We start from the raw sequence: 15312 nt of genomic DNA, 5'->3' as shown, positions 1-15312 counted from the left end.
ACTCAACCACTGAGCCACCCATGCACCCCCCAGTGTGAATGTTCTACTTAGAGCACATCTCAGTGTGGACTAGCCACATATCAGGTGCCCAATGGCCACATGTGACGAGCCCTTCTGGATTGTGTGCCTCTAAACCATGATTATTTCCCTACCGTTTGGATTCCCATGGTTCTCTGACTGCCCAGTGTGAATGCCTTGAGAGTCCTGCCCTTGGTTTTCCCTTCTTTGCACACACTCTCTCCCCTTTGATGCTCTCATTCACTGCTAGCCACCAGCACTCTGGTGCAAAGCTGCTACTCCAGTGCCTCGTCTCCATTTTACCAGGTGCCCCACTGTTACCTCCAGTTCAGCTCGTCCAAAATCAAATGCATCTGTACAAAGCTGGCTTCTCTGCTTACATCCATGCTGCTTTTATTTTCCTGGCTTCTAATGTTGCCTCTAATTTTATAAAGCAGTAAGAGAACAATCAGGCCATGTTAGCAAAAAGTATGAACAGAACCCAAGAGCTAAGGGCATTGTGGAAATTGAATGGCACTTACAAGAAAGCCTGACGTACTTAATGATGTGCATAATTCTTACAGGCAGCAAGGTGACTAGGTATATATAGCGATCCATGAACATTAAGGTGCTGATTGCTTTTATTCATGGGCAGAGCAAACATTTTGGGGAGCAAATGGGAAAGCAGGGGAAGGAGCAGCTTGTGACCCCCCCTTCTCCTCCTTGCTGCCAGGAGGGGGTTGATGCTCTGCTTTCATCAGTTCCAAGTCCCCTGCAGCTGGCCTTGCAGTGTTGGTGTCTTCACTCTTCCCATTTGTCCTGCTTAGGGACTGGTGCTTTGCTTTTAGTTAGGCATTGCCTGGATCTGTCTCTCTTCAGTTCTCAGGGAAGACACATTAAGAGCTGATCTGGGGCTCATTAGAAGGCGAAGTTAACTGCTGATTTCACCTGCTGAGCCCATGCGGGAGCTGGGGGCGGGGCCTGCAGGAAGGAGGCGGGGCCTGCCAGGAGGCAGGGCCGACTCTCTTAGGGACCCTGGCCTCTGAGAGCTGTGGGCCCCCGAGCCTGAATAATGACAGGAAAGCATGGAGTTCAAGTTGCCTTCTTATTATTACATCTTTTGTTATCTTTCCGTAAAACCATTCAAGGGACACAATGATCATTTTTAGCATGGTTTGTAAAATTTGAGGTGAAATTTTCATTTCTCTACAAGCTTACAGAGTAGAGGGCATCTAATTAATCTCAACTTAAAATTGATCTATTTTATAAAACATTGGGCCATCTCAGCTGTAGGAAGGAAACTGGCATTTTGGAAAAAACAGACTTTGCAGTCAGAAGTATCTGGGTTCCATTCCGTCCATTTGGAAAAGTTACTTTAATTTTAGAGTCCCTTTTCTTTTGATTAAATAAAATCTGCCTTAGAAGATAAAATTCTTAACTTGCTCAGTAAATGTTAATGTCCTCTCTGCTATTCTGGAAGCTGGAGAGGGGGCAGAAGGAAGCCACCGGTAGGTATACAGCAGCTGTACTTTGGAAACATCGTTATTGTGTGTGTGTGTAATTTTTTTTTTTTTTTTGTTGTTGTTGCTTTTTGCCTGGATTTTTTAAAATTTATTTATATTTAAAAAAATTTTTTTAAAAGATTTTTATTTATTTATTCATGATAGACTTAGAGAGAGAGAGAGAGAGAGGCAGAGACACAGGCAGAGGGAGGAGCAGGCTCCATACCGGGAGCCCGACGCGGGACTCGATCCCGGGACTCCAGGATTGCGCCCTGGGCCGAAGGCAGGCGCCAAACCGCTGAGCCACCCAGGGATCCCCTGGATTTTTTTTTAAATTGAAATATAGTTGACACACAATGTTCCGTTAGTTTTAGGTGTACAACATAGTGATTCAACAGTTCTATACATTATGCACGGGTGTGTTTATTCAGATTGCTTTTCCTTTTTTAAAAAAAGACTCTATTTATTTATATGAGAGAGAGAGCCCGCATGAGCAGGGGGGGAGGCAGAGGGAGAAGAAGCAGACTCCCTGCTTGAGCGCAGAGCCCAATGTGGGGCTCCATCCTAGGATCCTGAGATCATGACCTAGCTGAAGGCAGATGCCACCCAGGCGCCCACAGATTGCTTTTCTAGTATCAAGAGCCAGGAGTGTTTGGCGTGAAATGCTCTGTTACCTGATCTGGGTTCCCGGGGACTCCAGAGAGCATCAGGGGGCGGACCTCAGTGTAGACAGGGGTAGGAAGAGTATCAGGCAACTTTGGACACTAATCTAGGCATGTTTCTTCCTGGGGTTGTCTGCCAGGGCAGCCGTAAAGAAGAACCACAGGCGGGGGCCCTAAGTGAGGTGTTGAATTTCTCACAGTTCTGGAGGCTTAAAGTCCAGGAGTAAGGCGTTGGGAGGTTTGGCCTCCCTGGAGGCTCATCTGCTTGGCTGGTGGAGGGCTGTCTCTCACTGTGGCTTCACACCGTGTTTCCTCTGTGTCTGCGGCCTCATTTTCTCTTCTTATAAGGACACCAGTCAGATTGGATTAGGGCCACCCCAATGGCCTCATTTTCTCTTAATTACCTCTTCATAGAGTCGTTATCCAAATATGGTCACATTCTGAGTTACTGGTAGTTGGAGCTTCAACATACACATTTTGCGGTGAGGGGAGCATAATTCAGTCCCTAACACTTCCCATCTTAGTGGCCAAGACTTTTTTTTTTTTTTTTTTTTTAACTCTTCTGTGTTCTGGATTCACCCTTTCCTCCACATCCCTTTATCTTACTTACTAAGGTATCTGGATGAGAAAGAAAGGAGGGAGCTGATCTCAACAGGGAGTTGAAGGCATTTTGATTAATTTACGCCAGTGCTTACTCAGGGAAACTTTATTCCCACAAAATCATTGGTCTTGAGGATGGCAAGTGACATGGGGTGAGAAGGAGCCCTGGTCGGGGGACATTGCTTTGCTCTGTGAAGCAGGGAGCTTCAGGGCCCTGGGAGGACAGGTCACGGGCAGTGTTATGGTTGCAGTGTGCAAAGATATAGGGCCTTCCTTCTCTAGCTGCAGTGGACCCTGGCTGGCAGAAAGCAGCAAAAGTTAGACTTCTCAGGGGTCCCTGGGTAGCTCAGTGGTTGAGCATTTGACTTTGGCTCAGGTTGTGATCCTGGGGTCCTGGGATCCAGTCCCGCATTGGGCTCCCCACAGGGAGCCTGCTTCTCATTCTGCTTGTGTCATTGCCTCTCTGTGTGTCTCTCATGAATAATTAAATAAAATCTAAAAAAAAAAAAAAAGGTAAAAAACCCTTATTCTTCTCAATTTGATACATTTGCTGACAGTGAACAAGTTCATGCTAAGCCTGAAGGAGTTATAAATTTTTTTCTTAAGATTTTATTTATTTATTCATGACAGACACACAGAGAGAGAGGCAGAGACGCAGGCAGAGGAAGAAGCAGACGCCATGTGGGGAGCCCGATGTGGGACTTGATCCCTGGACCCCAGGATCACGCCCTGCGCTGAAGGCAGATGTTCAACTGCTGAGCCACCCAGGCATCCCAGGAGTTATGAATTGACTGTATTTGTGTGTCTATATACCTCCACCTCTCAAATTATAGGGCCCTGGCTTGCCATGGTGTGAATTCTTGCTTTGCAGACTGCACGGTGCATTTTCATGGCCCCTGGCCATGAGAAAACTTCTCTGTTTGCACTAGTGAAAGATAGGTGGGCTGCTTTCACACTAAAGTTTTAACTCCCTGCGGGAGGGAGGAACTTGTAGGGAAAACTTGCGAGTAACCAGTGGGTTGCTGTTGCTTTTTCCAGTAGCACCTGAATTAGCAGCTGGGCCTAGAGAAAGAAGAATGTGCTAAGCTGTCTTCATTCATTGGGCTGGGTTTTTATAGAGTGCATTTGCAGCAGAGGGTACTCTGTTAAGTACTGTTTTGCTTTCAGGCACAATCCTAGGCTTAAGATAAACTGCTTTTTTGGCTTTTCTCCTCCCTCCCTTTTCTCCCCAGCTTTTTTTTTTTTTTTTAATTTTACTAACCTGATTACCTGCCTGTGATGAATCATCTGGTTTTATAGTCTAGCAAAGTCAAGATGAAAAATGTAAATGTTTTTGTTTAAATGGAGATGCAAAGTGTGAGAACTGTAATGAGTAGTGATTCACTCTTCAAGTACCATGTGTGGATGTAGATTTATTCCTAATACCAGATGCTCCAGGACACATTTTTTTTTTCTCTCCAGCTCATAGAGATGTCAAGAAGCAAAAAATGGCGTCTGTGCATTTTTTTCAGATGCCGACTGTACAGGAGTGAAACCGACTGGATCTCACCACATTCTTGGATTTGAAATGTTGACAGAATTGAGGTCCCTCTTTGGGTCTGGGTGGCTGGCTTTGGTTTCTCTTGTCACATTCCTCCTACCACAGTGGGCTTGGATTTGTGTCTAAAATGAGCCTTAATAAAAATCTGAGATCTCCAGCTTTCTGTAGTTTTCATCTCAGATATCCTTCTAATTATTTAGAATAGAGAAAACATTCTGGGACCACTTTTAAAAAGACAGCACCCACTGCCATTACTTCTCTGTGAATGGGGCTTAAGTCACTGGTGGGGGTGCCACTGGTCTGGAATCTGCTGGCACCAGCTGAGAACCATGTCCAGTAACACCTTGAAGTCTGCAAGTGGAATGCTGGCTACATGCACTATTTCTGTGTTTCAGAGAATGCTGGAAATTGATGTAAATAAATGGAAGACATGATACTCACTGAATTTACTTCCTCAATTCCAAATTGCTTGGGGTTAACTAGCTACAAGGACCTGCCGGGAATATGGGCCTGGAATGTGTGCATTCGTGGATTGGCAGCCTTTGGTATTTGGGCAAAATGCAGATGGTTAGTGAGATCCTCCTGGTCATCACCGTACTCTTTGTGACCATGATTCATGGTCAGGAACAATGGGAAGCAAGTTCTTGTCCTTTCCTTGCAAGAGCAGATCCTAGTCAACCAACATGCAGATGTATGTTGGGTGTCCACTGGATGTTGGGCAGCGGGGTAAATGCTTTTCAAGACCTCTCAGCCCAAACACCTATGCTGTATGAGACAAAACCAAAATCAAACAAAACCAGGGGCATTGGTGGTGTCCTTGACTTTTCTCAGGTTGTTAATCTATGGTTTATCATCTCATATTTTTGGGTTCTGCTACTGTGTAAAAGATTAAACTAGGGGTTTACAGATTAGCTTGCATTGGTTTTATGTTTTTGTAGAAAATACTCAAGGGATAAAGTAAGCTTTCTATCAATCAGGTTAATTCTTTCCCCCCTTATTTCTGTGGTAGGTGGTATTTTTTCTGTAGGACTTAATATGTTTAGATTAAGCTCTCATGTGAAGGATATAGACTGTGGTTTATACTAGGTTGCCTTCAAAAGTGGGGACAGGTCAGTATTCTGAGACAAAGCATTTTATTGAATTTCAGTTAAGTGTATGTATTATTTTTTAAAACCCAAATAACCCTTTCTTTTTTAATAGTATTTTTTTAAAAGATTTTATTTATTCGTGAGAGACACACACACACACAGAGAGAGAGAGAGAGAGAGAGAGAGGCAGAGACACAGGCAGAGGGAGAAGCAGGTTCCATGCAGGGAACCCAATGTGGGATTCGATCCCGAGTCTCCAGGATCACGCCTTAGGCCAAAGGCAGTGCTAAACCGCTAAGCCACCTTGGCTGCCCCCAAATAACCGTTTCTTGGCCAAGTTTTTATTCTAACAGGAAAAACACTTTTGCTCCTAAATAGCAACCAAACTTATATGGGTCTCATGAAGCAGAACCTTGTATCCTTGGGTTCAAAAGTAGTCCACACTCATGGAGAGGCACCCTGTTGTGTCTTGACCTTTATACTGCCCAGTGCTACTTTTTAAGTATTTCAGACCTCTCAGGAGATGTCTGTTCATCCCATCCTTTGCATCTGGTCCCATATTAATCTTTTCCTAATGGAGTGGCTTTATTCCATCATCCATCTCAAACTAGTTTTTCTGAGGTATAAATGAGGAAAGCTGACATTCTGGTAGGCATGTCTGAGAATAAGCAGAGCCCATTCTTCCCATTCCTTTGTCAGATTTTTAGGTGCATTTCCAAATCAGATAGTGGTGTTCAAAAGAATAACCATCCCTTTCCCTTGAAGACTGTTATTACTGGAAATCGTTCTTTGTTCAATCTAGGACTGGTTCAGATTTGTCGCTAAGAAGTAGTGAATCATTAAAAAGTAACCAAAAGCCACACCATTTTAAAGAAGTAAGTTGCTGCAATGTGTCACGTCGGGCTTATGTATGACCTTACTTTTTTTTTTTTTAAGATTTTATTTATTTATTCACGAGAGACACAGCAAGATAGGCAGAGACACAGGCAGAGGGAGAAGCAGGCTCCATGCAGGAGCCCAATGTGGGACTCGATCCCGGACCCTGGAATCACACTTTGAGCTGAAGGCAGATGCTCAACTGCTGAACCACCCAGGCATCCCTGACCTTACATTTTGTTACCAAAATCCCTCAAAGGAGTCCATGGAATCCAGACTAGTTCTGGCAAATGAAAATTACATATCTGTTTAAGAAATATGAAACGGTAAGCAGTCTACAGTTTAGAAAAATAATTCACATTCCTTAACTATTCCCAGTGCAAATATAAATTCTCAGTTGGTGAGACTACATATAATGAATTTTTAATTAATCCCTGGCACTTTAGAAGATTATTCTTAACCAGATAGTTTGCAGAGATAAATTTGTAAAGCTGGTGTGCTAGTCAGAATGATGTCCCCTTCCCCCCCAAATCCATGTCTTAATCTATAGAACCTGTGAATGTTACTGTGGGAGGCCACAAGGACTTTGTGATGTGATAAATTAAGGATCTTGAGAGGAGAAGATTATCCTGGATTCTTTGGGTGGATGCAACATAATTACAAGGCTCTGAGAAGAAGGAGGCAGAAAGGAGGGGCAGAAGTAGAGAAGATGCGATGGAGGAGGGGTGGAAGGTCAGAGAAAGGGATTGGATGATGCTATGCTGCTGGCTTTGAAGATAGGGAAAGAGGGGACAAGCCCGCAGATTGGCCCCCAGAGTCTCAAGAAGGAATGCAGCTTCGCCAATCCATTTTAGACTTCCAGCCTCCAGAACTGTAACAGGATACATTTGTGCTGTTTTAAGCACCTCTGTTTGTGGTAATTGGTTGTCTCTCTGATAGAAAGCGATTACAGTTGGGTGTAGATGTAGGGTTTTATGAAAGGCATGCTTGGTGCAGTCTGTTTGGGTGTTGTGAGGCTTTGTGTTCCTTTGGTTCTAGATGACTGGCTGTCCTCTCTGATCTCTAAGTGAAGTGTAGTCTGGGATTTGACTTCTAAATGTGAAATTCTTTCTTAGTTTCAGAAGGCTTACAAAGAGATTGTTCTAGTTGACCAAGTGTTTTAGGAGGAAGGTCCAGTTGTAAGATGAAAGGTTGGTGGGCAGCCCCGGTGGCTCAGTGGTTTAGCGCCGCCTTCAGCCCAGGGCGTGATCCTGGAGACCTGGGATCGAGTCCCACTTTGGACTCCCTACATGGAGCCTGCTTCTCCCTCTGCCTGTGTCTCTGCCTCTCTCTGTGTCTCTCATGAATAAATAAATAAAATCTTTAAAACAAACAAAAAAACACACAAAAGGGTGGGGTTGTAACAGTGTCACATTTACAATGCAGTGACATGAGAGCACCATCACACTTTCTGAAAAAAATCTTTGTAAAATTTTTGAACAAAATCTTTGCATGTTTGTACAGAGTAAAAGTTTTGGTTGGTGAAGGAGTGTTCATGTTCTGGAGGAAGATATTAATGTTGAGGTTGAAACTGTGGCTTGGCCAATGGACAGAACGGAAAGAAATCTGAGACCAACTACCCCTGTTAACTGGGGGGTGGGCCCTAGGAACATCTAGAAAAAGCAGGTAGCTGCTGTGGTATGATCTTCATCGTCAGCAGGTTGTTTCTGGGTTCTGACTGAAGAGACATGTTCTTCTGTCCTGTGTGGTAGACTTAGGCTTCTTTAGGAAATAGTTCGTGCTGAGGAGGGCACCTGTCCCAAATCCCTGGTGATACAGATTCCAGAATGTGGACGCACCAGGGACTGTTATTCTAAGACCTATTCTTCAATTCCTCAACCATGGCTGAACCTGAGCTCCTACTTGTGCTTCCTCTGAGCTCTACCCTTGCCCTTGACATTCTAGACCTGTGCCAGAGCACTGTTGTATGAAAGGCATCCTGGAAGCAGAAGGCACAGCTTTTAACCCCAGAGCTCTTGGGTACAAAGAAGAGAATATGGAGAGAGGAGCAGAGGGTCAACAGGGGAGGAGTTATAAAAGGTCCAATCTTTTATCCTTAATTCGGTCCCGTGTTTTCCTAGCCCTCTCTGGTCTTGATGTGACATGAGTACAGTTGGGATGACGATTGCCTGATTGATATGCCCCGAGCACCTGTACAGTACCGCTCTCAGAGGACAGGCGTCTTTGCAGGGAATTTGTTGTGTAAGAGGATGTAGTCTGTCCGCATCTGGATTAATCATAGGTTAGTGTTACCTGGTAGCAGTGTAGACAGTTGTTAAAGTAAATAAAGAAATGTAAATGCAGGTTGGAATATGCTTAGACAAAATCTAAAGGGCTCTTTTTGATACTTTTTAAAAGCTCCGCAAGTTAAAGAACATTTGTTTCCTTGAGAGAGGATGTCTGCTGACTTCCCAGGCTTTGTATTTTCTCCTGTGTGTCTTTGCATATGCCATCCCGTTACATAAAATGTTACCCCATTCAAAACTGTATTATTTAAAATATATGTCATGTATATTTTACATTCCTTGTACATGCAAAATACTGTACGGTATAAGGTAGCATGATTATGATTTCAAAACCTAGTTTGAAACTGGTTTCCTTCATGACATTGGTGGGATAAATCCTCTCTGCATGCTGAACCTTGGTTGCTTGTGGCCAGAACAGCAGATATTAGGTATAAATCAGTGCTCTTACAGAAATTTCTGCATGATGACAGGCATGTTTATCTTCACTCTGCAATACTGTGGCCACGAGATGCATGTGGCTATTAGCTCCTTGACATGTGGCTGGTGCCACTGAAGAACTGAATTTGTAATTTTATTTAATTTGAATTTAAAGCTAATGGCTACTATATTGAACAACACTGCCCTAGATGATCATCTGAGTAGAGAGAATGGCCAGAGGCTGAGAGCCTACTTGGGAGGGTCTTTGAGGGAAATGTAGGGACTTTGGACCAGATATCTGGATGGAGCTCAGAGTGATGGTGCTCTGGGGGGAAGAGCTAAGAAACTGAGACTTAAAGGGAATTCTGAATATAAAAAGAGGGTGGGTGACTCATCCACGACCTGAGTTGCCTGGGCATTCAGCCAGGAAAGAGATAAAGAATGCGGGAGATCAGGGCAGCCCACAGGGACAGCGGTAGTAGTGGCAATCCCAGAGAGTTTCTGTAGGGGTGCAGGCCGACACCAGCCTGAGGACCCGGGCTTATAGAGAAACCCCTTTGCTTTGCTAGGACCATGGGCTCTAAGGAACTGCCCAGCCATGGGGGTGGGGATGAGTGTTGGCGTCCCAGCGGAGAGTGCGAGGGACCAAGTAACTCTTAGCGATTGGAGTTTCAAGGGCAGCCACAGTATTGGAAGGCGTAGAATCTCATTGGCAAAGAAATGAATCCATTCCGCTGTCCAGTGCAGTCAGTGGTGGTGATTTCCCTATAAGTGAAATAATTTGTGTATGGCCTGTGTCCCTGCTCAGGGAGGTTCTCTGCTCACTATGGCATGGTTGGTCACCTTAAACAGCTAACTGTGTGCTTTAGACCAGAGTAGGGTGGGTGCAGGGTGTGGGCAGAGATGCAACAGGGGAAGCAGGAATCCCAGGTGTTTGGAGGGTGGATCTGTGAACTCCAAGCAGTGACAGCGGAAGAGGCCATAGGGAGGCAGGCTGGGGAGCCCCAGTTTGGAGGGGCCTGTGGGGCAGGGAAGCTGGGCCACCCTTCTGCTTTTCCACCTCTGTATTTTGGCATGGATTCGTCTGGCTTTATAGATAGGGGTGTTCCTGAAATGCTGAGTCCAATGATAAAAGAAATTCAATTTCAGCTTAAATGCACTTCAGGGGAGACTTGCTACATGCAACAACTCCAAAAAATTATTTTCGTTCTTGCAAATAATTGCCACCTCCTATTGTTTGTGTAGGTGCTTGGCTACACCCTTTGTACTTTGACTTCCTCTCTATGCACCATGTCCAAACACTCTTCTGTGCTTTTTCAGTGTATCCCATACATCACCCACCTACTAGGGAATGGAATCCTTATGAGCAAGGAACATAAATATCTTTTTTTCCTTTTTGGGGGGAGGGTTGGGGATTCTGTTGCTTGATACAATCCTTGAATGTGAGAGTCTTAGACTATTCTGGCTGTGATAACAGAACACCACAGACTGGGTGGCTTATAAACAACAGACATTTATTTCTCACAGTTCTGAGTGGGGAAGCCCAAGATCAAGGCACCAGCAGGGTTGGTGCCTGGTGAGGACACTGCTCTGATTCATAGATGGAGCCTGTTCAGTTGCTGTGTTGTCATGGGGTGAGGGAAGGTTACAAGGTCTCTGTGCTCCTGACGTACTCTTGAAGTCCCAATACTGTCACCTTTGGGGGTTGGGATTTCAACATCCAAATTTGGGGATGGGCGCAAACATTCAGACCAGAGCAGTGAAGGTGCTCAATAAATAGTTTGACAGGGTGACTTAATTTTATCGAGCATCCTGTTGCTTTGCAAATGCGAACATTTGTTTTGTCTTTCGAAACAATAGTGGCAGATAACATAGATGTTAACAGGTGCCTTGTGCCATGTAAAGTGCATTATATGGCTTATGTCACAGAAACCTAAGACAGCCTCATGAGAGAAGTGTTAGCCTAATTTTCTAGATGGGACTTTTGAGGCTCAGGGAGGTTAACAACCTTCTTCAGGCTCTAACTGCCAATTAAAATATTGGAAATATTATTGGATTTCTCCCTTGGCCAATTTCTCTCCCAAATTCTAGAAAAAGGACAGGTAGAAAGTTGTAAGTTGTGAGTTGGGGTTCCCCATGCCTGTCTCACTCCACAGTCCTTATTTTTTTCTTTCACCTTCTGGATTCATGGACTGGATGGGCAGTTTTCTTGGCTGGCAGGGCAGGAGAGAACGGAAGCAGAGTAGTGGTTCATCTCTCCTTAGGTTGGAGAACAGCAGGATGGGGTGGATTCCGGGCCCACCTAATGGTTGCCAGCTGATGGCATTGTGATGGGGGCGCAGGAGAGTCCGCACCATAAGACTGGAGCGGGGAGAAGGAACAGAGGAGCAGGAAAAGCACAGTATGCACAAAGTTGGGATGGTGAGTTAGCCGGGGTTGCCACTAGACCACATGCTGCTAGAAAATTACAGTCTTAAAAATAATACCATAGAAGTAGCAATCATTTCTCCCTTTAGCAGTTTTTCCTTAAAATTTTAGAGGCACAGGGCATGTCAAGGGTATCTGAGATAAAATTTGTAAATTTAATCACTTTGCCTTGCAAAGGGAAGCCTTGGCTCCAATGTGAAACTTGGATTATGTAAGCTAGAATTGGGCTGGAATACTATAAATACTCCAGCTATGTGCCACATACTTACATGGCTGCTTCTGTAGGGCTGTGTAGCACTCTTCTAACAAAGATGATTCAGAAGGTACAGAATGACCATTCTCCTGAGCATGTGGGAAAAGTGGAACATTTTACTGGGACCTTGTCTGAAATCACTCTATAGCGGAAGAGTGCTACACACAATAAAAAGGTTATTTGTCATAATTTTAGCTGACAGCAAGGCTACCGACACCTCTTTCTCCCTAAAGGGAAATGCCCTGTGGGCAAGCTGTTGTGCATCCCCCTAGCCTGGTAACTGGAGATCAAGGAACTAACTGTTAGTGTGCCATCTGTGAGGGGGATTTTTTTTGCTTCCATGAGGCTTTGGGAAGCATAACCAACCAGCCAAAGCCAGGCAGTGCTCCCAGGTGGGGAGAAGTTGTATGCAAAGGATATCAATCAGAAAACAAGATGGCATGCAGTAGGCATCATATGAACTACTTATTGTATGGGTCAGCCTGGCTCAGGTGACAGCTCAGGCAAGAGGAATCAGCATGTGATAAGGCTGTCAGCTGGCTATACAGGGAAGTAGACTATGGTTGACCTTGAACTCTGGACATTGCAGGCAGGAAGGACAGCATGTGCCCCGAGAAAATGAGGTTTCACTTGAATTGTTCTACTAGAATGGTTTTCCTTTTTCCATGCAGAGGTCTGAGTCTTCAAATGAATGACTGTGACAAGTTGGACTTACAAACTGTCACAGGAAAATGGTGAAGGACGTGGCTCCTGGGATCCTGAAAATTATTTTGTGTTTTCATAGACTTTCACAGCCCTGGATTTATGGGAAGGAGGAATGAAAACTGGGTTTGACAGTGTCTTCCTTCAACAGAAGGGACATGCCTTTGAGTTTATAATATTAAACAATGCCCTTTTTCAAATACTGTCCATGGAAGAAAGAGTGCCCTTTGCTGTTCAACTACCAGTCTGGGAAATCTCTCCCTGGACTTGTTTTGTTAGGGATTAAATCACGTGCAACCCCTTTCTCCATCTCTTGCCATTGTACTCCTACTTCCTATGTTGATTTTTTTTTTTTTTAAACCAGAAATTAACACTTCTAGTTCGTGGTTCCTAGGAGAATAGTTTCCTTACAGCACCATTTGGAAGATAACAGGGCTTAAAGCTTAAAGTCCTTGGGACTACATATTTTTCAGTTATCATTTTCCTGATCAGCTTTGCCTTTTGGCGAGGGAATAGATATTGGTATCTATCTTATTTTTCTCACTGAAGTAATGGTATCTGGGAGTACTGTTGACTTTTATGTTGTTACTATGTCTTCGGTGACTTGCTTCAGAAAAAAGAAGTCTGAAGCTACTTAACTATAAAATTAAGTAACTGTAAAATTACATGGACAAGAGATGAAAGTTCCAGAAGAGTACAGTAAGCTCTCCAGCGCGTCTGGGACGTGTGTCTTCTAGGACCTAGCTGCTAGAAGGTGATAGCTCACGCCCCCTTTCTGTCTGGGGGTTTTTTCTTTCTGTGTTTCAGAAAGCCTTTCTCTTAACTTGTATTGAATTAGGAGTTTTATACCTGAAGGCGCTGGAGTGGATGTCCTGCCCCTCAGCCAGCTGTGGGACTAGAGTCCAGAGTGAAAACTGTACAGTCGCACTTTTGATTTTAGTCTATTTTTGTCTAGCCTGTTTGTTCAAAACCTTACTAAAATTGGAATTGACTAATGGCCTTCTTTTAAAATTAGATTGATTTTAGCTTGAATATATATTTTCTTTTCTTTCTCAACTTCTGGATGGCTTATATTCCAACTGGTATGATTCAAGTATTCCAGTGCAGTAAAGGATCCAAACTATGTCCCTTAGGTAGATAAATAAATAGAGAGTGGAATTCTCTAGAGCTGCCAGACTGACCTTTTTCCATCAGCACTAAACTCTGAAAAATGGTACAGAGATTTAAAGCCTGGAGTTAAAAGGAGAAGAGACTGAACTATTTGAATTAAGGAATCCAGAACACTATTCTGTTGGGTTCTTCATGCTCTTAATTAATTTTTCTTCTGCTCAGTGAGCACATTTATTAGCATTAAACACAAGACCCATTAGGACCCTGGGGAAGCGATGGCCACAAGGTCATAGGTCCCTGGAAGCAGGATCCCGTTGCCCCACTTGGAAACAAGCTTTCAGGCCTTGGCAGTAGTCGGAGCTGCCCCCAGGGCTGTGAATTGGGAGTCTTCTTGCTCATCATCATCTCCGTCACAGCCTGCTTTATGGCGTGCTTCTCCTGCAGGGCTGGTTGGGTTTTCTCCATTTGCTTGGGGAGGAAGTCTGTCTCCTTCTTGAGAAGGCCCTTGGCATCCTCAGCTATCTTCTCTACATAATAGCCAGTTCCCACATTGATGAGTACATGTTCCACATTATACAGCTTCCCAGGGACTGGACACCGAGCCCGTTGGTGGGACGAGTCATTGTTTCCCCTCATTGCTCTTGTTTGGTGTGAGCAGGCTGTCCTGGTCTTCCACATACTTGGTCTGTACCACCCTGAGCTGGGTAGCAGACATGGACCAGAGCTCCACTTCCTGGACTGGCTGGTTCATAAGCATTTCTAGCTGTGGCAGGTTCTACTCAGCGATGCCAATTGACTGATAATTTTTAATAAGGAAGTGAACCCCAGATGACAGAACTGATGTTCTTTTATTGGGTGACTGTGAGATCTATTCTGTTGCTTAAATCAGGTTAAATAAGAAAAAAATATGTTTTCATAAGTCTGGCCTCTGGGTCTCTGGTATATTTACAAAGATCTCTACTTAAAACCAATTTCTGTTTCTCAGGGATCCTTGTAACACCACCTTCTATTATAAAAGATTGAAAGGATATGACAAAAGGAAAATATCTTGTATAATACAATGAAAGCAGCTTTATTTATTTTTTTTGGCAGGGAGGATGTGGGGCTTATGTAAAAGACTTTATTAAACCCCTTTTGGGGATTTTTCTTTTTTTTAAACCAAGTATATACTCCATGTTCATCCACTGGCAGTGATCATCTGTTGTGCTGGAGACCTGGAGAAACCAAGCCTTACATTCTGTGATGTCTTGGCAAGCAAATGCCCCCAGTCCTGTTGTTGGCCTTTGTGTTGCTGTAATTTCATTGGGGGCACATTTGTATTTTAGATGAATATATTGGCTCATGATTTGAATTCTGATTGAATTTCCTTTACCAATTTATTTCTTAAAATGTATGCATTAAAATTTTTGTACTTCAGATAAAAGCCAAGATAAGCTCTGATGGTCTCTTTGGCTCCCTATTTATTTCCCATAGGAATGGTAAAAATTTAATTATTCATGCTTGAAAATGGCATTTAAGACCTTGAAAATGAAGAATATTTGGAAGGGAAAGTCACTTGTGCCATAAGATATCGGAAGAGAGAAGGGGCCCTGGTGCATGATGTTCTTGACCACAAGGGAAGTCCACAAGGAAAGTCCGGAAGACTCAGACAGGACCCTGCTGACTAGTTAGGCTGAGACAGCCTCCCCCTTGCCCATGTCTCTCTCCATGTCTCTGCCCCAGAATCACATGCTGTGTCCACTACATGTGATACAGAGAGAATCCGACAGCCTCCTGGGTTCCTTACCTGCATGGACTCTGAGTCCCACCACCCCTCTGATAAACGAATGGTTTTAACAATCATCTTTTACCAA

The 15312-nt window shown here is 44.0% G+C and overlaps 1 protein-coding gene and 1 pseudogene across 1 annotated transcript in view; one reads left to right on the top strand and one right to left on the bottom strand.

Moving 5' to 3' along the window:
- Positions 1-15312, top strand: part of RYR2 (ryanodine receptor 2) — a 753550-nt gene that overhangs the window by 31629 nt on the left and 706609 nt on the right. The window lies entirely within an intron of this gene.
- On the bottom strand, positions 13797-15302 carry LOC140631650 (prefoldin subunit 5 pseudogene; annotated as a pseudogene).

This window comes from Canis lupus, chromosome 4 (genome assembly GCF_048164855.1).
Source record: "Canis lupus baileyi chromosome 4, mCanLup2.hap1, whole genome shotgun sequence".
Lineage (NCBI taxonomy): Eukaryota > Metazoa > Chordata > Mammalia > Carnivora > Canidae > Canis > Canis lupus.
The sequence above is the reverse complement of the archived record's forward strand: the minus strand, read 5'-3'. Positions and strand labels throughout refer to the sequence as shown.